Source organism: Salvelinus alpinus, chromosome 22 (assembly GCF_045679555.1).
Source record: "Salvelinus alpinus chromosome 22, SLU_Salpinus.1, whole genome shotgun sequence".
NCBI lineage: Eukaryota > Metazoa > Chordata > Actinopteri > Salmoniformes > Salmonidae > Salvelinus > Salvelinus alpinus.
This window is the reverse complement of record NC_092107.1, coordinates 44,874,445-44,901,687: the sequence shown is the minus strand read 5'-3', so window position 1 is coordinate 44,901,687 and position 27,243 is coordinate 44,874,445. Positions and strand designations below refer to the sequence as shown.

Below are 27,243 nucleotides of genomic sequence, written 5' to 3'. Positions count from 1 at the left end.
ATGTATAGCTGAACCAGTCTCTATGGTCCACACTATGTATAGCTGAACCAGTCTCTACAGACCACGCAATGTATAACTGAACCAGTCTCTATAGACCACACTATGTATAGCTGAACAAGTCTCTATAGACCACACTATGTATAGCTGAAACAGTCTCTATAGACCACACTATGTATCACTATGTATAGCTGAACTAGTCTATAGATCACACTATGTATCACTATGTATAGCTGAACCAGTCTCTATAGACCACACTATGTATCACTATGTATAGCTGAACCAGTCTCTATAGACCACACTATGTATCACCATGTAAAGCTGAACCAGTCTCTATAGACCACACTATGTATAGCTAAACCAGTCTCTATAGACCACACTATGTATAGCTGAACCAGTCTCTATAGACCACACTATGTATAGCTGAACCAGTCTCTATAGACCACACTATGTATAACTGAACAAGTCTCTATAGACCACACTATGTATCACTATGTATAGCTGAACCAGTGTCTATAGATTACAATATGTATAGCTGAACCAGTCTCTACAGACCACACTATGTATAGCTGAACCAGTCTCTATGGTCCACACTATGTATCACTATGTATAGCTGAACCAGTCTCTATAGACCACACTATGTATAGCTGAACCAGTCTCTATAGACCACACTATGTATAGCTGAACCAGTCTCTATAGTCCACACTGTGTATCACTATGTAAAGCTGAACCAGTCTCTATAGACCACACTATGTATAGCTGAACCAGTCTCTATTGACCACACTATGTATAACTGAACCAGTCTCTATAGACCACACTATGTATAGCTGAACCAGTCTCTATAGACCACACTATCTATAGCTGATCCAGTCTCTACAGACCACACTATGTATCACTATGTATAGCTGAACCAGTCTCTATAGACCACACTATGTATCACTATGTATAGCTGAACCAGTCTCTATAGACCACACTATGTATAGCTGAACCAGTCTCTATAGACCACACTATGTTTAGCTGAACCAGTCTCTATAGACCACACTATGTATAGCTGAACCAGTCTCTATTGACCACACTATGTATAACTGAACCAGTCTATATAGACCACACTATGTATAGCTGAACCAGTCTAAATTGTCCACACTATGTATCACTATGTATAGCTGAACCAGTCTCTATAGACCAAACTATATATAGCTGAACCAGTCTCTATTGACCACACTATGTATAGCTGAACCAGTCTCTATAGACCACACTATGTATAGCTGAACCAGTCTCTATTGTCCACACTATGTATCACTATGTATAGCTGAACCAGTCTATATAGACCAAACTATGTATAGCTGAATCAGGTTCTATTGACCACACTATGTATAGCTGAACCAGTCTCTATTGACCACACTATGTATAGCTGAACCAGTCTCTATAGACTAAACTATGTATAGCTGAACCAGTCTCTATTGACCACACTATGTATAGCTGAACCAGTCTCTATAGACCACACTATGTATCACTATGTATAGCTGAACCAGTCTCTATAGACCACACTATGTATAGCTGAACCAGTCTCTATAGTCCACACTATGTATCACTATGTAAAGCTGAACCAGTCTCTATAGACCACACTATGTAAAGCTGAACCAGTCTCTATAGACCACACTATGTATAGCTGAACCAGTCTCTATTGACCACACTATGTAAAGCTGAACCAGTCTCTATTGACCACACTATGTATAACTGAACCAGTCTCTATTGACCACACTATGTATAGCTGAACCAGTCTCCATAGACCACACTATGTATCACTATGTATAGCTGAACTAGTCTATAGATCACACTATGTATAGCTGAACCAGTCTCTATAGACCACACTGTGTATCACTATGTATAGCTGAACCAGTCTCTATAGACCACACTATGTATCACCATGTAAAGCTGAACCAGTCTCTATAGCCCACACTATGTATAGCTGAACCAGTCGCTATAGACCACACTGTGTATCACTATGTATAGCTGAACCAGTCTCTATAGACCATACTGTGTATCACTATGTATAGCTGAACCAGTCTCTATAGACCACACTATGTATCACCATGTAAAGCTGAACCAGTCTCTATAGCCCACACTATGTATAGCTGAACCAGTCTCTATAGACCACACTATGTATAGCTGAACCAGTCTCTATTGACCACACTATGTATTACTGAACCAGTCTCTATAGACCACACTATGTATCACTATGTATAGCTGAACCAGTCTCTATAGTCCACACTATGTATCACTATGTAAAGCTGAACCAGTCTCTATAGACCACACTATGTATAGCTGAACCAGTCTCTATTGACCACACTATGTATAGCTGAACCAGTCTCTATTGACCACACTATGTATAGCTGAACCAGTCTCTATTGACCACACTATGTATAACTGAACCAGTCTCTATTGACCACACTATGTATCACTATGTATAGCTGAACCAGTCTCTATATACCAAACTATGTATAGCTGAACCAGTCTCAATAGACCACACTATGTATCACTATGTATAGCTGAACCAGTCTCTATTGACCACACTATGTATAACTGAACCAGTCTCTATTGACCACACTATGTATCACTATGTATAGCTGAACCAGTCTCTATAGACCAAACTATGTATAGCTGAACCAGTCTCAATAGACCACACTATGTATCACTATGTATAGCTGAACCAGTCTCTATAGACCACACTATGTATAGCTGATCCAGTCTCTACAGACCACACTATGTATCACTATGTATAGCTGAACCAGTCTCTATAGACCACACTATGTATCACTATGTATAGCTGAACCAGTCTCTATAGACCACACTATGTATAGCTGAACCAGTCTCTATAGACCACACTATGTTTAGCTGAACCAGTCTCTATAGACCACACTATGTATAGCTGAACCAGTCTCTATTGACCACACTATGTATAACTGAACCAGTCTATATAGACCACACTATGTATAGCTGAACCAGTCTCAATTGTCCACACTATGTATCACTATGTATAGCTGAACCAGTCTCTATAGACCACACTATGTATCACTATGTATAGCTGAACCAGTCTCTATAGACCAAACTATATATAGCTGAACCAGTCTCTATTGACCACACTATGTATAGCTGAACCAGTCTCTATAGACCACACTATGTATAGCTGAACCAGTCTCTATTGTCCACACTATGTATCACTATGTATAGCTGAACCAGTCTATATAGACCAAACTATGTATAGCTGAATCAGTCTCTATTGACCACACTATGTATAGCTGAACCAGTCTCTATTGACCACACTATGTATAGCTGAACCAGTCTCTATAGACTAAACTATGTATAGCTGAACCAGTCTCTATTGACCACACTATGTATAGCTGAACCAGTCTCTATAGACCACACTATGTATCACTATGTATAGCTGAACCAGTCTCTATAGACCACACTATGTATAGCTGAACCAGTCTCTATAGTCCACACTATGTATCACTATGTAAAGCTGAACCAGTCTCTATAGACCACACTATGTAAAGCTGAACCAGTCTCTATAGACCACACTATGTAAAGCTGAACCAGTCTCTATTGACCACACTATGTATAGCTGAACCAGTCTCTATAGTTCACACTATGTATAGCTGAACCAGTCTCTATAGACCACACTATGTATAGCTGAACCAGTCTCTATAGACCACACTATGTATCACTATGTATAGCTGAACTAGTCTATAGATCACACTATGTATAGCTGAACCAGTCTCTATAGACCACACTATGTATAGCTGAACCAGTCTCTATAGTCCACACTATGTATAGCTGAACCAGTCTCCACAGACCACACTATGTATAACTGAACCAGTCTCTATAGACCACACTATGTATAGCTGAACAAGTCTCTATAGACCACACTATGTATCACTATGTATAGCTGAACCAGTCTCTATAGACCACACTATGTATCACCATGTAAAGCTGAACCAGTCTCTATAGACCAAACGATGTATAGCTAAACCAGTCTCTATAGACCACACTATGTATAGCTGAACCAGTCTCTATAGACCACACTATGTATAGCTGAACCAGTCTCTACAGACCACACTATGTATAACTGAACCAGTCTCTATAGACCAGACTATGTATCACTATGTATAGCTGAACCAGTGTCTAAAGATTACAATATGTATAGCTGAACCAGTCTCTACAGACCACACTATGTATAGCTGAACCAGTCTCTATAGTCCACACTATGTATCACTATGTATAGCTGAACCAGTCTCTTTAGACCACACTATGTATAGCTGAACCAGTCTCTATAGACCACACTATGTATAGCTGAACCAGTTTCTATTGACCACACTATGTATAACTGAACCAGTCTCTATAGACCACACTATGTATAGCTGAACCAGTCTCTATAGTCCACACTATGTATAGCTGAACCAGTCTCTATAGACCACACTATGTATCACTATGTATAGCTGAACCAGTCTCTATAGACCACACTATGTATAGCTGAACCAGTCTCTATGGTCCACACTATGTATAGCTGAACCAGTCTCTACAGACCACACAATGTATAACTGAACCAGTCTCTATAGACCACACTATGTATAGCTGAACAAGTCTCTATAGACCACACTATGTATAGCTGAAACAGTCTCTATAGACCACACTATGTATCACTATGTATAGCTGAACTAGTCTATAGATCACACTATGTATCACTATGTATAGCTGAACCAGTCTCTATAGACCACACTATGTATCACTATGTATAGCTGAACCAGTCTCTATAGACCACACTATGTATCACCATGTAAAGCTGAACCAGTCTCTATAGACCACACTATGTATAGCTAAACAAGTCTCTATAGACCACACTATGTATAGCTGAACCAGTCTCTATAGACCACACTATGTATAGCTGAACCAGTCTCTATAGACCACACTATGTATAACTGAACAAGTCTCTATAGACCACACTATGTATCACTATGTATAGCTGAACCAGTGTCTATAGATTACAATATGTATAGCTGAACCAGTCTCTACAGACCACACTATGTATAGCTGAACCAGTCTCTATGGTCCACACTATGTATCACTATGTATAGCTGAACCAGTCTCTATAGACCACACTATGTATAGCTGAACCAGTCTCTATAGACCACACTATGTATAGCTGAACCAGTCTCTATAGTCCACACTGTGTATCACTATGTAAAGCTGAACCAGTCTCTATAGACCACACTATGTATAGCTGAACCAGTCTCTATTGACCACACTATGTATAACTGAACCAGTCTCTATAGACCACACTATGTATAGCTGAACCAGTCTCTATAGACCACACTATCTATAGCTGATCCAGTCTCTACAGACCACACTATGTATCACTATGTATAGCTGAACCAGTCTCTATAGACCACACTATGTATCACTATGTATAGCTGAACCAGTCTCTATAGACCACACTATGTATAGCTGAACCAGTCTCTATAGACCACACTATGTTTAGCTGAACCAGTCTCTATAGACCACACTATGTATAGCTGAACCAGTCTCTATTGACCACACTATGTATAACTGAACCAGTCTATATAGACCACACTATGTATAGCTGAACCAGTCTAAATTGTCCACACTATGTATCACTATGTATAGCTGAACCAGTCTCTATAGACCAAACTATATATAGCTGAACCAGTCTCTATTGACCACACTATGTATAGCTGAACCAGTCTCTATAGACCACACTATGTATAGCTGAACCAGTCTCTATTGTCCACACTATGTATCACTATGTATAGCTGAACCAGTCTATATAGACCAAACTATGTATAGCTGAATCAGTCTCTATTGACCACACTATGTATAGCTGAACCAGTCTCTATTGACCACACTATGTATAGCTGAACCAGTCTCTATAGACTAAACTATGTATAGCTGAACCAGTCTCTATTGACCACACTATGTATAGCTGAACCAGTCTCTATAGACCACACTATGTATCACTATGTATAGCTGAACCAGTCTCTATAGACCACACTATGTATAGCTGAACCAGTCTCTATAGTCCACACTATGTATCACTATGTAAAGCTGAACCAGTCTCTATAGACCACACTATGTAAAGCTGAACCAGTCTCTATAGACCACACTATGTATAGCTGAACCAGTCTCTATTGACCACACTATGTAAAGCTGAACCAGTCTCTATTGACCACACTATGTATAACTGAACCAGTCTCTATTGACCACACTATGTATAGCTGAACCAGTCTCCATAGACCACACTATGTATCACTATGTATAGCTGAACTAGTCTATAGATCACACTATGTATAGCTGAACCAGTCTCTATAGACCACACTGTGTATCACTATGTATAGCTGAATCAGTCTCTATAGACCACACTATGTATCACCATGTAAAGCTGAACCAGTCTCTATAGCCCACACTATGTATAGCTGAACCAGTCGCTATAGACCACACTGTGTATCACTATGTATAGCTGAACCAGTCTCTATAGACCATACTGTGTATCACTATGTATAGCTGAACCAGTCTCTATAGACCACACTATGTATCACCATGTAAAGCTGAACCAGTCTCTATAGCCCACACTATGTATAGCTGAACCAGTCTCTATAGACCACACTATGTATAGCTGAACCAGTCTCTATTGACCACACTATGTATAACTGAACCAGTCTCTATAGACCACACTATGTATCACTATGTATAGCTGAACCAGTCTCTATAGTCCACACTATGTATCACTATGTAAAGCTGAACCAGTCTCTATAGACCACACTATGTATAGCTGAACCAGTCTCTATTGACCACACTATGTATAGCTGAACCAGTCTCTATTGACCACACTATGTATAGCTGAACCAGTCTCTATTGACCACACTATGTATAACTGAACCAGTCTCTATTGACCACACTATGTATCACTATGTATAGCTGAACCAGTCTCTATATACCAAACTATGTATAGCTGAACCAGTCTCAATAGACCACACTATGTATCACTATGTATAGCTGAACCAGTCTCTATTGACCACACTATGTATAACTGAACCAGTCTCTATTGACCACACTATGTATCACTATGTATAGCTGAACCAGTCTCTATAGACCAAACTATGTATAGCTGAACCAGTCTCAATAGACCACACTATGTATCACTATGTATAGCTGAACCAGTCTATAGATCACACTATGTATAGCTGAACCAGTCTCTATAGACCAAACTATGTATAGCTGAACCAGTCTCTATTGACCACACTATGTATAGCTGAACCAGTCTCTATAGACCACACTATGTATAGCTGAACCAGTCTCTATAGACCACACTATGTATAGCTGAACCAGTCTCTATAGTCCACACTATGTATCACTATGTATAGCTGAACCAGTCTCTATAGACCAAACTATGTATAGCTGAACCAGTCTCTATTGACCACACTATGTATAGCTGAACAAGTCTCTATAGACCACACTATGTATAGCTGAACCAGTCTCTATTGTCCACACTATGTATCACTATATATAGTTGAACCAGTCTCTATAGACCACACTATGTATCACTATGTATAGCTGAACCAGTCTCTATAGACCAGACTATGTATAGCTGAACCAGTCTCTATTGACCACACTATGTATAGCTGAACCCGTCTCTATAGACCACACCATGTATCACTATGTATAGCTGAACCAGTCTCTATAGACCACATTACGTATAGCTGAACCAGTCTCTATAGTCCACACTATGTATAGCCTAACCAGTCTCTATTGACCACACTATGTATAGCTGAACCAGTCTCTATTGACCACACTATGTATAGCTGAACCAGTCTCTATAGTCCACACTATGTATAGCTGAACCAGTCTCTATAGTCCACACTATGTATAGCTGAACCAGTCTCTATAGTCCACACTATGTATAGCTGAACCAGTCTCTATAGACCACACTATGTATAGCTGAACCAGTCTCTATAGTCCACACTATGTATAGCTGAACCAGTCTCTATAGACCACACTATGTATAGCTGAACCAATCTCTATAGACCACACTATGTATAGCTGAACCAGTCTCTATAGACCACACTATGTATAGCTGAACAAGTCTCTATAGACCACACTATGTATAGCTGAAACAGTCTCTATAGACCACACTATGTATCACTATGTATAGCTGAACTAGTCTATAGATCACACTATGTATAGCTGAACCAGTCTCTATAGACCACACTATGTATCACTATGTATAGCTGAACCAGTCTCTATAGACCACACTATGTATAGCTGAACCAGTCTCTATAGACCACACTATGTATAGCTGAACCAGTCTCTATAGACCACACTATGTATAGCTGAACCAGTCTCTATAGTCCACACTATGTATCACTATGTATAGCTGAACCAGTCTCTATAGACCACACTATGTATAGCTGAACCAGTCTCTATTGACCACACTATGTATAACTGAACCAGTCTCTATAGACCACACTATGTATACAGTGGGGAGAACAAGTATTTGATACACTGCCGATTTTGCAGGTTTTCCTACTTACAAAGCATGTAGAGGTCTGTAATTATTATCATAGGTACACTTCAACTATGAGAGACGGAATCTAAAACAAAAATCCAGAAAATCACATTGTATGATTTTTAAGTAATTAATTTGCATTTTATTGCTTGACATAAGTATTTGATACATCAGAAAAGCAGAACTTAATATTTGGTACAGAAACCTTTGTTTGCAATTACAGAGATCATACGTTTCCTGTAGTTCTTGACTAGGTTTGCACACACTGCAGCAGGGATTTTGGCCCACTCCTCCCTACAGATCTTCTCCAGATCCTTCAGGTTTCGGGGCTGTCGCTGGGCAATACGGACTTTCAGCTCCCTCCAAAGATTTTCTATTGGGTTCAGGTCTGGAGACTGGCTAGGCCACTCCAGGACCTTGAGATGCTTCTTACGGAGCCACTCCTTAGTTGCCATGGCTGTGTGCTTCGTGTCGTTGTCATGCTGGAAGACCCAGCCACGACCCATCTTCAATGCTCTTACTGAGGGAAGGAGGTTGTTGGCCAAGATCTCGCGATACATGGCCCCATCCATCCTCCCCTCAATACGGTGCAGTCGTCCTGTCCCCTTTGCAGAAAAGCATCCCCAAAGAATGATGTTTCCACCTCCATGCTTCACGGTTGGGATGGTGTTCTTGGGGTTGTACTCATACTTCTTCTTCCTCCAAACACGGCGAGTGGAGTTAGACCAAAAAGCTCTATTTTTGTCTCATCAGACCACATGACCTTCTCCCATTCCTCCTCTGGATCATCCAGATGGTCATTGGCAAACTTCAGACAGGCCTGGACATGCACTGGCTTAAGCAGGGGGACCTTGCGTGCGCTGCAGGATTTTAATCCATGACGGCGTAGTGTGTTACTAATGGTTTTCTTTGAGACTGTGGTCCCAGCTCTCTTCAGGTCATTGACCAGGTCCTGCCGTGTAGTTCTGGGCTGATCCCTCACCTTCCTCATGATCATTGATGCCCCACGAGGTGAGATCTTGCATGGAGCCCCAGACCGAGGGTGATTGACCGTCATCTTGAACTTCTTCCATTTTCTAATAATTGCGCCAACAGTTGTTTCCTTCTCACCAAGCTGCTTGCCTATTGTCCTGTAGCCCATCCCAGCCTTGTGCAGGTCTACAATTTTATCCCTGATGTCCTTACACAGCTCTCTGGTCTTGGCCATTGTGGAGAGGTTGGAATCTGTTTGATTGTGTGTGGACAGGTGTCTTTTATACAGGTAACGAGTTCAAACAGGTGCAGTTAATACAGGTAATGAGTGGAGAACAGGAGGGCTTCTTAAAGAAAAACTAACAGGTCTGTGAGAGCCGGAATTCTTACTGGTTGGTAGGTGATCAAATACTTATGTCATGCAATACAATGCAAATTAATTATTTAAAAATCATACAATGTGATTTTCTGGATTTTTGTTTTAGATTCCGTCTCTCACAGTTGAAGTGTACCTATGATAAAAATTACAGACCTCTACATGCTTTGTAAGTAGGAAAACCTGCAAAATCGGCAGTGTATCAAATACTTGTTCTCCCCACTGTAGCTGAACAAGTCTCTATAGACCACACTTTGTATCAATATGTATAGCTGAACCAGTCTCTATAGACCACACTATGTATAGCTGAACCAGTCTCTATTGTCCACACTATGTATCACTATGTATAGCTGAACCAGTCTCTATTGACCACACTATGTATAGCTGAACCAGTTTCTATAGACCAAACTATGTATAGCTGAACCAGTCGCTATTGACCACACTATGTATAGCTGAACTAGTCTCTATAGACCACACTATGTATCACTATGTATAGCTGAACCAGTCTCTATAGACCACACTATGTATCACTATGTATACCTGAACCAGTCTCTATAGTCCACACTATGTATAGCTGAACCAGTCTCTATAGCCCACAGTATGTATAGCTGAACCAGTCTCTATAGACCACACTATGTATAACTATGTATAGCTGAACCAGTCTCTATATCCCACACTATGTATCACTATGTAAAGCTGAACCAGTCTCTATAGACCACACTATGTATAGCTGCACCAGTCTCTATTGACCACACTATTTATAGCTGAACCAGTCTCTATTGACCACACTATGTATAACTGAACCAGTCTCCATTGACCACACTATGTATACCTGAACCAGTCTCTATAGACCACACTATGTATCACTATGTATAGCTGAACCAGTCTCTATAGACCACACTATGTATAGCTGAACCAGTCTCTATAGACCACACTATGTATCACTATGTATAGCTGAACCAGTCTCTATAGACCACACTATGTATAGCTGAACCAGTCTCTATAGACCACACTATGTATAGCTGAACCAGTCTCTATTGTCCACACTATGTATCACTATGTATAGCTGAACCAGTCTATATAGACCAAACTATGTATAGCTGAACCAGTCTCTATTGACCACACTATGTATAGCTGAACCAGTCTCTATTGACCACACTATGTATAGCTGAACCAGTCTCTATAGACCAAACTATGTATAGCTGAACCAGTCTCTATTGACCACACTATGTATAGCTGAACCAGTCTCTATAGACCACACTATGTATCACTATGTATAGCTGAACAAGTCTCTATAGACCACACTATGTATAGCTGAACCAGTCTCTATAGACCACACTATGTATCACTATGTATACCTGAACCAGTCTCTATAGTCCACACTATGTATAGCTGAACCAGTCTCTATAGCCCACAGTATGTATAGCTGAACCAGTCTCTATAGACCACACTATGTATAGCTGAACCAGTCTCTATTGACCACACTATGTATAGCTGAACCAGTCTCTATATCCCACACTATGTATCACTATGTAAAGCTGAACCAGTCTCTATAGACCACACTATGTATAGCTGCACCAGTCTCTATTGACCACACTATGTATAGCTGAACCAGTCTCTATTGACCACACTATGTATAACTGAACCAGTCTCCATTGACCACACTATGTATAGCTGAACCAGTCTCTATAGACCACACTATGTATCACTATGTATAGCTGAACTAGTCTATAGATCACACTATGTATAGCTGAACCAGTCTCTATAGACCACACTATGTATCACTATTTATAGCTGAACCAGTCTCTATAGACCACACTATGTATCACCATGTAAAGCTGAACCAGTCTCTATAGACCACACTATGTATAGCTGAACCAGTCTCTATAGACCACACTATGTATAGCTGAACCAGTCTCTATAGACCAGACTATGTATAGCTGAACCAGTCTCTATAGACCACACTATGTATAGCTGAACCAGTCTCTATAGACCACACTATGTATCACTATGTATAGCTGAACCAGTCTCTATAGACCACACTATGTATCACTATGTATAGCTGAACCAGTCTCTATAGACCACACTATGTATAGCTGAACCAGTCTCTATAGACCACACTATGTATAGCTGAACCAGTCTCTATAGACCGCACTATGTATCACTATGTATAGCTGAACCAGTCTCTATAGACCACACTATGTATCACTATGTATAGCTGAACCAGTCTCTATAGACCACACTATGTATCACTATGTATAGCTGAACCAGTCTCTATAGACCACACTATGTATCACCATGTAAAGCTGAACCAGTCTCTATAGACCACACTATGTATAGCTGAACCAGTCTCTATTGACCACACTATGTATAGCTGAACCAGTCTCTATAGACCACACTATGTATAGCTGAACCAGTCTCTATAGACCACACTATGTATAGCTGAACCAGTCTCTATAGACCACACTATGTATAGCTGAACCAGTCTCTATAGACCACACTATGTATAGCTGAACCAGTCTCTATAGTCCACACTATGTATCACTATCTATAGCTGAACCAGTCTATAGATCACACTATGTAAAGCTGAACCAGTCTCTATAGACCAAACTATGTATCACTATGTATAGCTGAACCAGTCTCTATAGACCACACTAACTATAGCTGAACCAGTCTCTATTGACCACACTATGTATAGCTGAACCAGTCTCTATAGCCCACACTATGTATCACTATGTAAAGCTGAACCAGTCTCTATAGACCACACTATGTATAGCTGAACCAGTCTCTATTGACCACACTATGTATAGCTGAACCAGTCTCTATTGTCCACACTATGTATAGCTGAACAAGTCTCTATAGACCACACTATGTATAGCTGAAACAGTCTCTATAGACCACACTATGTATCACTATGTATAGCTGAACTAGTCTATAGATCACACTATGTATAGCTGAACCAGTCTCTATAGACCACACTATGTATCACTATGTATAGCTGAACCAGTCTCTATAGACCACACTATGTATAGCTGAACCAGTCTCTATAGACCACACTATGTATAGCTGAACCAGTCTCTATAGACCACACTATGTATAGCTGAACCAGTCTCTATAGTCCACACTATGTATCACTATGTATAGCTGAACCGGTCTCTATAGACCACACTATGTATAGCTGAACCAGTCTCTATTGACCACACTATGTATAACTGAACCAGTCTCTATAGACCACACTATGTATAGCTGACCAAGTCTCTATAGACCACACTTTGTATCACTATGTATAGCTGAACCAGTCTCTATAGACCACACTATGTATAGCTGAACAAGTCTCTATTGACCACACTATGTATAGCTGAACCAGTCTCTATAGACCACACTATGTATAGCTGAACCAGTCTCTATTGTCCACACTATGTATCACTATGTATAGCTGAACCAGTCTCTATTGACCACACTATGTATAGCTGAACCAGTCTCTATAGACCAAACTATGTATAGCTGAACCAGTCGCTATTGACCACACTATGTATAGCTGAACCAGTCTCTATAGACCACACTATGTATCACTATGTATAGCTGAACCAGTCTCTATAGACCACACTATGTATCACTATGTATACCTGAACCAGTCTCTATAGTCCACACTATGTATAGCTGAACCAGTCTCTATAGCCCACAGTATGTATAGCTGAACCAGTCTCTATAGACCACACTATGTATAACTATGTATAGCTGAACCAGTCTCTATATCCCACACTATGTATCACTATGTAAAGCTGAACCAGTCTCTATAGACCACACTATGTATAGCTGCACCAGTCTCTATTGACCACACTATGTATAGCTGAACCAGTCTCTATTGACCACACTATGTATAACTGAACCAGTCTCCATTGACCACACTATGTATAGCTGAACCAGTCTCTATAGACCACACTATGTATCACTATGTATAGCTGAACCAGTCTCTATAGACCACACTATGTATAGCTGAACCAGTCTCTATAGACCACACTATGTATCACTATGTATAGCTGAACCAGTCTCTATAGACCACAATATGTATAGCTGAACCAGTCTCTATAGACCACACTATGTATAGCTGAACCAGTCTCTATTGTCCACACTATGTATCACTATGTATAGCTGAACCAGTCTATATAGACCAAACTATGTATAGCTGAACCAGTCTCTATTGACCACACTATGTATAGCTGAACCAGTCTCTATTGACCACACTATGTATAGCTGAACCAGTCTCTATAGACCAAACTATGTATAGCTGAACCAGTCTCTATTGACCACACTATGTATAGCTGAACCAGTCTCTATAGACCACACTATGTATCACTATGTATAGCTGAACAAGTCTCTATAGACCACACTATGTATAGCTGAACCAGTCTCTATAGACCACACTATATATCACTATGTATACCTGAACCAGTCTCTATAGTCCACACTATGTATAGCTGAACCAGTCTCTATAGCCCACAGTATGTATAGCTGAACCAGTCTCTATAGACCACACTATGTATCACTATGTATAGCTGAACCAGTCTCTATAGACCACACTATGTATCACTATGTATAGCTGAACCAGTCTCTATAGACCACACTATGTATCACCATGTAAAGCTGAACCAGTCTCTATAGACCACACTATGTATAGCTGAACCAGTCTCTATTGACCACACTATGTATAGCTGAACCAGTCTCTATAGACCACACTATGTATAGCTGAACCAGTCTCTATAGACCACACTATGTATAGCTGAACCAGTCTCTATAGACCACACTATGTATAGCTGAACCAGTCTCTATAGACCACACTATGTATAGCTGAACCAGTCTCTATAGTCCACACTATGTATCACTATCTATAGCTGAACCAGTCTATAGATCACACTATGTAAAGCTGAACCAGTCTCTATAGACCAAACTATGTATCACTATGTATAGCTGAACCAGTCTCTATAGACCACACTAACTATAGCTGAACCAGTCTCTATTGACCACACTATGTATAGCTGAACCAGTCTCTATAGCCCACACTATGTATCACTATGTAAAGCTGAACCAGTCTCTATAGACCACACTATGTATAGCTGAACCAGTCTCTATTGACCACACTATGTATAGCTGAACCAGTCTCTATTGTCCACACTATGTATAGCTGAACAAGTCTCTATAGACCACACTATGTATAGCTGAAACAGTCTCTATAGACCACACTATGTATCACTATGTATAGCTGAACTAGTCTATAGATCACACTATGTATAGCTGAACCAGTCTCTATAGACCACACTATGTATCACTATGTATAGCTGAACCAGTCTCTATAGACCACACTATGTATAGCTGAACCAGTCTCTATAGACCACACTATGTATAGCTGAACCAGTCTCTATAGACCACACTATGTATAGCTGAACCAGTCTCTATAGTCCACACTATGTATCACTATGTATAGCTGAACCGGTCTCTATAGACCACACTATGTATAGCTGAACCAGTCTCTATTGACCACACTATGTATAACTGAACCAGTCTCTATAGACCACACTATGTATAGCTGACCAAGTCTCTATAGACCACACTTTGTATCACTATGTATAGCTGAACCAGTCTCTATAGACCACACTATGTATAGCTGAACAAGTCTCTATTGACCACACTATGTATAGCTGAACCAGTCTCTATAGACCACACTATGTATAGCTGAACCAGTCTCTATTGTCCACACTATGTATCACTATGTATAGCTGAACCAGTCTCTATTGACCACACTATGTATAGCTGAACCAGTCTCTATAGACCAAACTATGTATAGCTGAACCAGTCGCTATTGACCACACTATGTATAGCTGAACCAGTCTCTATAGACCACACTATGTATCACTATGTATAGCTGAACCAGTCTCTATAGACCACACTATGTATCACTATGTATACCTGAACCAGTCTCTATAGTCCACACTATGTATAGCTGAACCAGTCTCTATAGCCCACAGTATGTATAGCTGAACCAGTCTCTATAGACCACACTATGTATAACTATGTATAGCTGAACCAGTCTCTATATCCCACACTATGTATCACTATGTAAAGCTGAACCAGTCTCTATAGACCACACTATGTATAGCTGCACCAGTCTCTATTGACCACACTATGTATAGCTGAACCAGTCTCTATTGACCACACTATGTATAACTGAACCAGTCTCCATTGACCACACTATGTATAGCTGAACCAGTCTCTATAGACCACACTATGTATCACTATGTATAGCTGAACCAGTCTCTATAGACCACACTATGTATAGCTGAACCAGTCTCTATAGACCACACTATGTATCACTATGTATAGCTGAACCAGTCTCTATAGACCACAATATGTATAGCTGAACCAGTCTCTATAGACCACACTATGTATAGCTGAACCAGTCTCTATTGTCCACACTATGTATCACTATGTATAGCTGAACCAGTCTATATAGACCAAACTATGTATAGCTGAACCAGTCTCTATTGACCACACTATGTATAGCTGAACCAGTCTCTATTGACCACACTATGTATAGCTGAACCAGTCTCTATAGACCAAACTATGTATAGCTGAACCAGTCTCTATTGACCACACTATGTATAGCTGAACCAGTCTCTATAGACCACACTATGTATCACTATGTATAGCTGAACAAGTCTCTATAGACCACACTATGTATAGCTGAACCAGTCTCTATAGACCACACTATATATCACTATGTATACCTGAACCAGTCTCTATAGTCCACACTATGTATAGCTGAACCAGTCTCTATAGCCCACAGTATGTATAGCTGAACCAGTCTCTATAGACCACACTATGTATAGCTGAACCAGTCTCTATTGACCACACTATGTATAGCTGAACCAGTCTCTATATCCCACACTATGTATCACTATGTAAAGCTGAACCAGTCTCTATAGACCACACTATGTATAGCTGCACCAGTCTCTATTGACCACACTATGTATAGCTGAACCAGTCTCTATTGACCACACTATGTATAACTGAACCAGTCTCCATTGACCACACTATGTATAGCTGAACCAGTCTCTATAGACCACACTATGTATCACTATGTATAGCTGAACTAGTCTATAGATCACACTATGTATAGCTGAACCAGTCTCTATAGACCACACTATGTATCACTATTTTTAGCTGAACCAGTCTCTATAGACCACACTATGTATCACCATGTAAAGCTGAACCAGTCTCTATAGACCACACTATGTATAGCTGAACCAGTCTCTATAGACCACACTATGTATAGCTGAACCAGTCTCTATAGACCAGACTATGTATAGCTGAACCAGTCTCTATAGACCACACTATGTATAGCTGAACCAGTCTCTATAGACCACACTATGTATCACCATGTAAAGCTGAACCAGTCTCTATAGACCACACTATGTATAGCTGAACCAGTCTCTATAGACCACACTATGTATCACTATGTATAGCTGAACCAGTCTCTATAGACCACACTATGTATAGCTGAACACGTCTCTATAGACCACACTATGTATAGCTGAACCAGTCTCTATAGACCACACTATGTATAGCTGAACCAGTCTCTATATACCACACTATGTATCACTATGTATAGCTGAACCAGTCTCTATAGACCACACTATGTATCACTATGTATAGCTGAACCAGTCTCTATAGACCACACTATGTATCACTATGTATAGCTGAACCAGTCTCTATAGACCACACTATGTATAGCTGAACCAGTCTCTATAGACCACACTATGTATAGCTGAACCAGTCTCTATAGACCGCACTATGTATCACTATGTATAGCTGAACCAGTCTCTATAGGCCACACTATGTATCACTATGTATAGCTGAACCAGTCTCTATAGACCACACTATGTATCACTATGTATAGCTGAACCAGTCTCTATAGACCACACTATGTATCACTATGTATAGCTGAACCAGTCTCTATAGACCACACTATGTATAGCTGAACCAGTCTCTATAGACCACACTATGTATAGCTGAACCAGTCTCTATTGACCACACTATGTATCACCATGTAAAGCTGAACCAGTCTCTATAGCCCACACTATGTATAGCTGAACCAGTCTCTATTGACCACACTATGTATAGCTGAACCAGTCTCTATAGACCACACTATGTATAGCTGAACCAGTCTCTATAGACCACACTATGTATAGCTGAACCAGTCTCTATTGTCCACACTATGTATCACTATGTATAGCTGAACCAGTCTCTATTGACCACACTATGTATAGCTGAACCAGTCTCTATAGACCAAACTATGTATAGCTGAACCAGTCGCTATTGACCACACTATGTATAGCTGAACCAGTCTCTATAGACCACACTATGTATCACTATGTATAGCTGAACCAGTCTCTATAGACCACACTATGTATCACTATGTATACCTGAACCAGTCTCTATAGTCCACACTATGTATAGCTGAACCAGTCTCTATAGCCCACAGTATGTATAGCTGAACCAGTCTCTATAGACCACACTATGTATAACTATGTATAGCTGAACCAGTCTCTATATCCCACACTATGTATCACTATGTAAAGCTGAACCAGTCTCTATAGACCACACTATGTATAGCTGCACCAGTCTCTATTGACCACACTATGTATAGCTGAACCAGTCTCTATTGACCACACTATGTATAACTGAACCAGTCTCCATTGACCACACTATGTATAGCTGAACCAGTCTCTATAGACCACACTATGTATCACTATGTATAGCTGAACCAGTCTCTATAGACCACACTATGTATAGCTGAACCAGTCTCTATAGACCACACTATGTATCACTATGTATAGCTGAACCAGTCTCTATAGACCACAATATGTATAGCTGAACCAGTCTCTATAGACCACACTATGTATAGCTGAACCAGTCTCTATTGTCCACACTATGTATCACTATGTATAGCTGAACCAGTCTATATAGACCAAACTATGTATAGCTGAACCAGTCTCTATTGACCACACTATGTATAGCTGAACCAGTCTATATTGACCACACTATGTATAGCTGAACCAGTCTCTATAGACCAAACTATGTATAGCTGAACCAGTCTCTATTGACCACACTATGTATAGCTGAACCAGTCTCTATAGACCACACTATGTATCACTATGTATAGCTGAACAAGTCTCTATAGACCACACTATGTATAGCTGAACCAGTCTCTATAGACCACACTATATATCACTATGTATACCTGAACCAGTCTCTATAGTCCACACTATGTATAGCTGAACCAGTCTCTATAGCCCACAGTATGTATAGCTGAACCAGTCTCTATAGACCACACTATGTATAGCTGAACCAGTCTCTATTGACCACACTATGTATAGCTGAACCAGTCTCTATATCCCACACTATGTATCACTATGTAAAGCTGAACCAGTCTCTATAGACCACACTATGTATAGCTGCACCAGTCTCTATTGACCACACTATGTATAGCTGAACCAGTCTCTATTGACCACACTATGTATAACTGAACCAGTCTCCATTGACCACACTATGTATAGCTGAACCAGTCTCTATAGACCACACTATGTATCACTATGTATAGCTGAACTAGTCTATAGATCACACTATGTATAGCTGAACCAGTCTCTATAGACCACACTATGTATCACTATTTTTAGCTGAACCAGTCTCTATAGACCACACTATGTATCACCATGTAAAGCTGAACCAGTCTCTATAGACCACACTATGTATAGCTGAACCAGTCTCTATAGACCACACTATGTATAGCTGAACCAGTCTCTATAGACCAGACTATGTATAGCTGAACCAGTCTCTATAGACCACACTATGTATAGCTGAACCAGTCTCTATAGACCACACTATGTATCACCATGTAAAGCTGAACCAGTCTCTATAGACCACACTATGTATAGCTGAACCAGTCTCTATAGACCACACTATGTATCACTATGTATAGCTGAACCAGTCTCTATAGACCACACTATGTATAGCTGAACACGTCTCTATAGACCACACTATGTATAGCTGAACCAGTCTCTATAGACCACACTATGTATAGCTGAACCAGTCTCTATATACCACACTATGTATCACTATGTATAGCTGAACCAGTCTCTATAGACCACACTATGTATCACTATGTATAGCTGAACCAGTCTCTATAGACCACACTATGTATCACTATGTATAGCTGAACCAGTCTCTATAGACCACACTATGTATAGCTGAACCAGTCTCTATAGACCACACTATGTATAGCTGAACCAGTCTCTATAGACCGCACTATGTATCACTATGTATAGCTGAACCAGTCTCTATAGGCCACACTATGTATCACTATGTATAGCTGAACCAGTCTCTATAGACCACACTATGTATCACTATGTATAGCTGAACCAGTCTCTATAGACCACACTATGTATCACTATGTATAGCTGAACCAGTCTCTATAGACCACACTATGTATAGCTGAACCAGTCTCTATAGACCACACTATGTATAGCTGAACCAGTCTCTATTGACCACACTATGTATCACCATGTAAAGCTGAACCAGTCTCTATAGCCCACACTATGTATAGCTGAACCAGTCTCTATTGACCACACTATGTATAGCTGAACCAGTCTCTATAGACCACACTATGTATAGCTGAACCAGTCTCTATAGACCACACTATGTATAGCTGAACCAGTCTCTATAGACCACACTATGTATAGCTGAACCAGTCTCTATAGACCACACTATGTATCACCATGTAAAGCTGAACCAGTCTCTATAGACCACACTATGTATAGCTGAACCAGTCTCTATTGACCACACTATGTATAGCTGAACCAGTCTCTATAGACCACACTATGTATAGCTGAACCAGTCTCTATAGACCACACTATGTATAGCTGAACCAGTCTCTATAGACCACACTATGTATAGCTGAACCAGTCTCTATAGACCACACTATGTATAGCTGAACCAGTCTCTATAGTCCACACTATGTATCACTATCTATAGCTGAACCAGTCTATAGATCACACTATGTATAGCTGAACCAGTCTCTATAGACCAAACTATGTATCACTATGTATATCTGAACCAGTCTCTATAGACCACACTATGTATAGCTGAACCAGTCTCTATACACCACACTATGTATAGCTGAACCAGTCTCTATAGTCCACACTATGTATCACTATGTAAAGCTGAACCAGTCTCTATAGACCACACTAACTATAGCTGAACCAGTCTCTATTGACCACACTATGTATAGCTGAACCAGTCTCTATAGCCCACACTATGTATCACTATGTAAAGCTGAACCAGTCTCTATAGACCACACTATGTATAGCTGAACCAGTCTCTATTGACCACACTATGTATAGCTGAACCAGTCTCTATTGTCCACACTATGTATCACTATGTATAGCTGAACCAGTCTCTATAGACCACACTATGTATCACTTTGTATAGCTGAACCAGTCTCTATAGACCAAACTATGTATAGCTGAACCAGTCTCTATTGACCACACTATGTATAGCTGAACCAGTCTCTATAGACCACACTATGTATAGCTGAACCAGTGTCTATTGTCCACACTATGTATCACTATGTATAGCTGAACCAGTCTCTATAGACCACACTATGTACAGCTGAACCAGTCTCTATAGACCACACTATGTATCACTATGTATAGCTGAACCAGTCTCTATAGACCAAACTATGTATAGCTGAACCAGTCTCTATTGACCACACTATGTATAGCTGAACCAGTCTCTATAGACCACACTATGTATCGCTATGTATAGCTGAACCAGTCTCTATAGACCAAACTATGTATAGCTGAACCAGTCTCTATAGACCACACTATGTATAGCTGAACCAGTCTTTATAGTCCACACTATGTATCACAATGTAAAGCTGAACCAGTCTCTATAGACCACACTATGTATAGCTGAACCAGTCTCTATTGACCACACTATGTATAGCTGAACCAGTCTCTATTGACCACACTATGTATAACTGAACCAGTCTCTATTGACCACACTATGTATAGCTGAACCAGTCTCTATAGACCACACTATGTATCACTATGTATAGCTGAACCAGTCTCTATAGACCACACTATGTATAGCTGAACCAGTCTCTATAGACCAGACTATGTATCACTATGTATAGCTGAACCAGTCTCTATAGTCCACACTATGTATAGCTGAACCAGTCTCTACAGACCACACTATGTATAACTGAACCAGTCTCTATAGACCACACTATGTATAGCTGAACACGTCTCTAAAGACCACACTATGTATAGCTGAACCAGTCTCTATAGACCACACTATGTATCACTATGTATAGCTGAACCAGTCCCTATAGACCACACTATGTATAGCTGAACCAGTCTCTAAAGACCACACTATGTATAGCTGAACCAGTCTCTATAGACCACACTATGTATCACTATGTATAGCTGAACCAGTCTCTATAGACCACAATATGTATAGCTGAACCAGTCTCTATAGACCACACTATGTATAGCTGAACCAGTCTCTATAGACCACACTATGTATCACTATGTATACCTGAACCAGTCTCTATAGATTACAATATGTATAGCTGAACCAGTCTCTATAGACCACACTATGTATAGCTGAACCAGTCTCTATAGACCACACTATGTATCACTATGTATAGCTGAACCAGTCTCTATAGACCACACTATGTATCACTATGTATACCTGAACCAGTCTCTATAGTCCACACTATGTATAGCTGAACCAGTCTCTATAGACCACACTATGTATAGCTGAACCAGTCTCTATAGACCACACTATGTATACCTGAACCAGTCTCTATAGTCCACACTATGTATAGCTGAACCAGTCTCTATAGACCACACTATGTATCACTATGTATAGCTGAACCAGTCTCTATAGTCCACACTATGTATAGCTGAACCAGTCTCTATAGACCACACTATGTATAGCTGAACCAGTCTATAGATCACACTATGTATAGCTGAACCAGTCTCTATAGACCACACTATGTATAACTGAACCAGTCTCTATAGTCCACACTATGTATAGCTGAACCAGTCTCTATAGACCACACTATGTATAGCTGAACCAGTCTCTATAGACCACACTATGTATAGCTGAACCAGTCTCTATAGACCACACTATGTATAGCTGAACCAGTCTCTATAGACCACACTATGTATAACTGAACCAGTCTCTATAGACCACACTATGTATAGCTGAACCAGTCTCTATAGACCACACTATGTATAGCTGAACCAGTCTCTATAGATCACACTATGTATAACTGAACCAGTCTATATAGACCACACTATGTATAGCTGAACCAGTCTCTATAGACCACACTATGTATAGCTTAACCAGTCTCTATAGACCACACTATGTATCACTATGTATAGCTGAACCAGTCTCTATAGACCACACTATGTATAACTGAACCAGTCTCTATAGACCACACTATGTATAGCTGAACCAGTCTCTATAGACCACACTATGTATAGCTGAACCAGTCTCTATAGACCACACTATGTATAGCTGAACCAGTCTCTATAGACCACACTATGTATAGCTGAACCAGTCTCTATAGACCACACAATGTATAGCTGAACCAGTCTCTATAGACCACACTATGTATAGCTGAACCAGTCTCTTTGGACCACACTATGTATAGCTGAACCAGTCTCTATAGACCACACTATGTATAACTGAACCAGTCTCTATAGACCACACTATGTATCACTATGTATAGCTGAACCAGTCTCTATAGACCAAACTATGTATAGCTGAACAAGTCTCTATTGACCACACTATGTATAGCTGAACCAGTCTCTATAGACCACACTATGTATCACTATGTATAGCTGAACCAGTCTCTATAGACCAAACTATGTATAGCTGAACCAGTCTCTATAGACCACACTATGTATAGCTGAACCAGTCTTTATAGTCCACACTATGTATCACAATGTAAAGCTGAACCAGTCTCTATAGACCACACTATATATAGCTGAACCAGTCTCTATAGACCACACTATGTATAGCTGAACCAGTCTCTATAGACCACACTATGTATAGCTGAACCAGTCTCTATAGACCACACTATGTATAACTGAACCAGTCTCTATAGACCACACTATGTATCACTATGTATAGCTGAACCAGTCTCTATAGACCACATTATGTATAACTGAACCAGTCTCTATAGACCACACTATGTATAGCTGAACCAGTCTCTATAGACCACACTATGTATAGCTGAACCAGTCTCTATAGACCACACTATGTATAGCTGAACCAGTCTCTATAGATCACACTATGTATAGCTGAACCAGTCTCTATTGACCACACTATGTATAGCTGAACCAGTCTCTATTGACCACACTATGTATAACTGAACCAGTCTCTATAGTCCACACTATGTATAGCTGAACCAGTTTCTATAGACCACACTATGTATAGCTGAACCAGTCTCTATAGACCACACTATGTATAGCTGAACCAGTCTCTATAGACCACACTATGTATAGCTGAACCAGTCTCTATAGACCACACTATGTATAACTATGTATAGCTGAACCAGTCTCTATAGACCACACTATGTATAACTGAACCAGTCTCTATAGACCACACTATGTATAGCTGAACCAGTCTCTATAGACCACACTATGATTAGCTGAACCAGTCTCTATAGACCACATTTTGTATAGCTGAACCAGTCTCTATAGACCACACTATGTATAGCTGAACCAGTCTCTATAGATCACACTATGTATAGCTGAACCAGTCTCTATTGACCACACTATGTATAACTGAACCAGTCTCTATTGACCACACTGTGTATAACTGAACCAGTCTCTATAGTCCACACTATGTATAGCTGAACCAGTCTCTATAGACTACACTATGTATAGCTGAACCAGTCTCTATAGACCACACTATGTATAGCTGAACCAGTCTCTATAGACCACACTATGTATAGCTGAACCAGTCTCTATAGACCACACTATGTATAACTAAACCAGTCTCTATAGACCACACTATGTATCACTATGTATAGCTGAACCAGTCTCTATAGACCACACTATGTATAACTGAACCAGTCTCTATAGATCACACTATGTATAGCTGAATCAGTCTCTATAGACCACACTATGTATAGCTGAACCAGTCTCTATAGACCACACTATGTATAGCTGAACCAGTCTCTATAGATCACACTATGTATATCTGAACCAGTCTATATAGACCACACTATGTATAGCTGAACCAGTCTCTATAGACCACACTATGTATAGCTTAACCAGTCTCTATAGACCACACTATGTATAGCTGAACCAGTCTCTATAGACCACACTATGTATAGCTGAACCAGTCTCTATAGACCACACTATGTATAGCTGAACCAGTCTCTATAGTCCACACTATGTATAGCTGAACCAGTCTCTATAGACCACACTATGTATAGCTGAACCAGTCTCTATAGACCACACTATGTATAGCTGAACCAGTCTCTATAGACAACACTATTTATAGCTGAACCAGTCTCTATAGACCACACTATGTATCACTATGTATAGCTGAACCAGTCTCTATAGACCACACTATGTATAATTGAACCAGTCTCTATAGATCGCACTATGTATAGCTGAACCAGTCTCTATAGACCACACTATGTATAGCTGAACCAGTCTCTATAGACCACACTATGTATAGCTGAACCAGTCTCTATAGATCACACTATGTATATCTGAACCAGTCTATATAGACCACACTATGTATAGCTGAACCAGTCTCTATAGACCACACTATGTATAGCTTAACCAGTCTCTATAGACCACACTATGTATAGCTGAACCAGTCTCTATAGACCACACTATGTATAGCTGAACCAGTCTCTATAGACCACACTATGTATAGCTGAACCAGTCTCTATAGACCACACTATGTATAGCTGAACCAGTCTCTATAGACCACACTATATATAGCTGAACCAGTCTCTATAGACCACACTATGTATAGCTGAACCAGTCTCTATAGACCACACTATGTATAACTGAACCAGTCTCTATAGACCACACTATGTGTCACTATGTATAGCTGAACCAGTCTCTATAGACCACACTATGTATAACTGAACCAGTCTCTATAGACCACACTATGTATAGCTGAACCAGTCTCTATAGACCACACTATGTATAGCTGAACCAGTCTCTATAGACCACACTATGTATAGCTGAACCAGTCTCTATAGATCACACTATGTATAACTGAACCAGTCTATATAGACCACACTATGTATAGCTGAACCAGTCTCTATAGACCACACTATGTATAGCTGAACCAGTCTCTATAGACCACACTATGTATAGCTGAACCAGTCTCTATAGACCACACTATTTATAGCTGAACCAGTCTCTATAGACCACACTATGTATCACTATGTATAGCTGAACCAGTCTCTATAGACCACACTATGTATAACTGAACCAGTCTCTATAGATCGCACTATGTATAGCTGAACCAGTCTCTATAGACCACACTATGTATAGCTGAACCAGTCTCTATAGACCACACTATGTATAGCTGAACCAGTCTCTATAGATCACACTATGTATATCTGAACCAGTCTATATAGACCACACTATGTATAGCTGAACCAGTCTCTATAGACCACACTATGTATAGCTTAACCAGTCTCTATAGACCACACTATGTATAGCTGAACCAGTCTCTATAGACCACACTATGTATAGCTGAACCAGTCTCTATAGACCACACTATGTATAGCTGAACCAGTCTCTATAGACCACACTATGTATAGCTGAACCAGTCTCTATAGACCACACTATGTATAGCTGAACCAGTCTCTATAGACCACACTATGTATAGCTGAACCAGTCTCTATAGACCACACTATGTATAGCTGAACCAGTCTCTATAGACCACACTATGTATAACTGAACCAGTCTCTATAGACCACACTATGTATCACTATGTATAGCTGAACCAGTCTCTATAGACCACACTATGTATAACTGAACCAGTCTCTATAGACCACACTATGTATAGCTGAACCAGTCTCTATAGACCACACTATGTATAGCTGAACCAGTCTCTATAGACCACACTATGTATAGCTGAACCAGTCTCTATAGATCACACTATGTATAACTGAACCAGTCTATATAGACCACACTATGTATAGCTG

General features: G+C 40.0%; 1 protein-coding gene across 1 annotated transcript in view; it reads left to right on the top strand.

The window, feature by feature from the left end:
- The window catches only part of LOC139549548 (contactin-5-like), a 785,449-nt gene that overhangs the window by 366,391 nt on the left and 391,815 nt on the right, over positions 1–27,243 (top strand). The window lies entirely within an intron of this gene.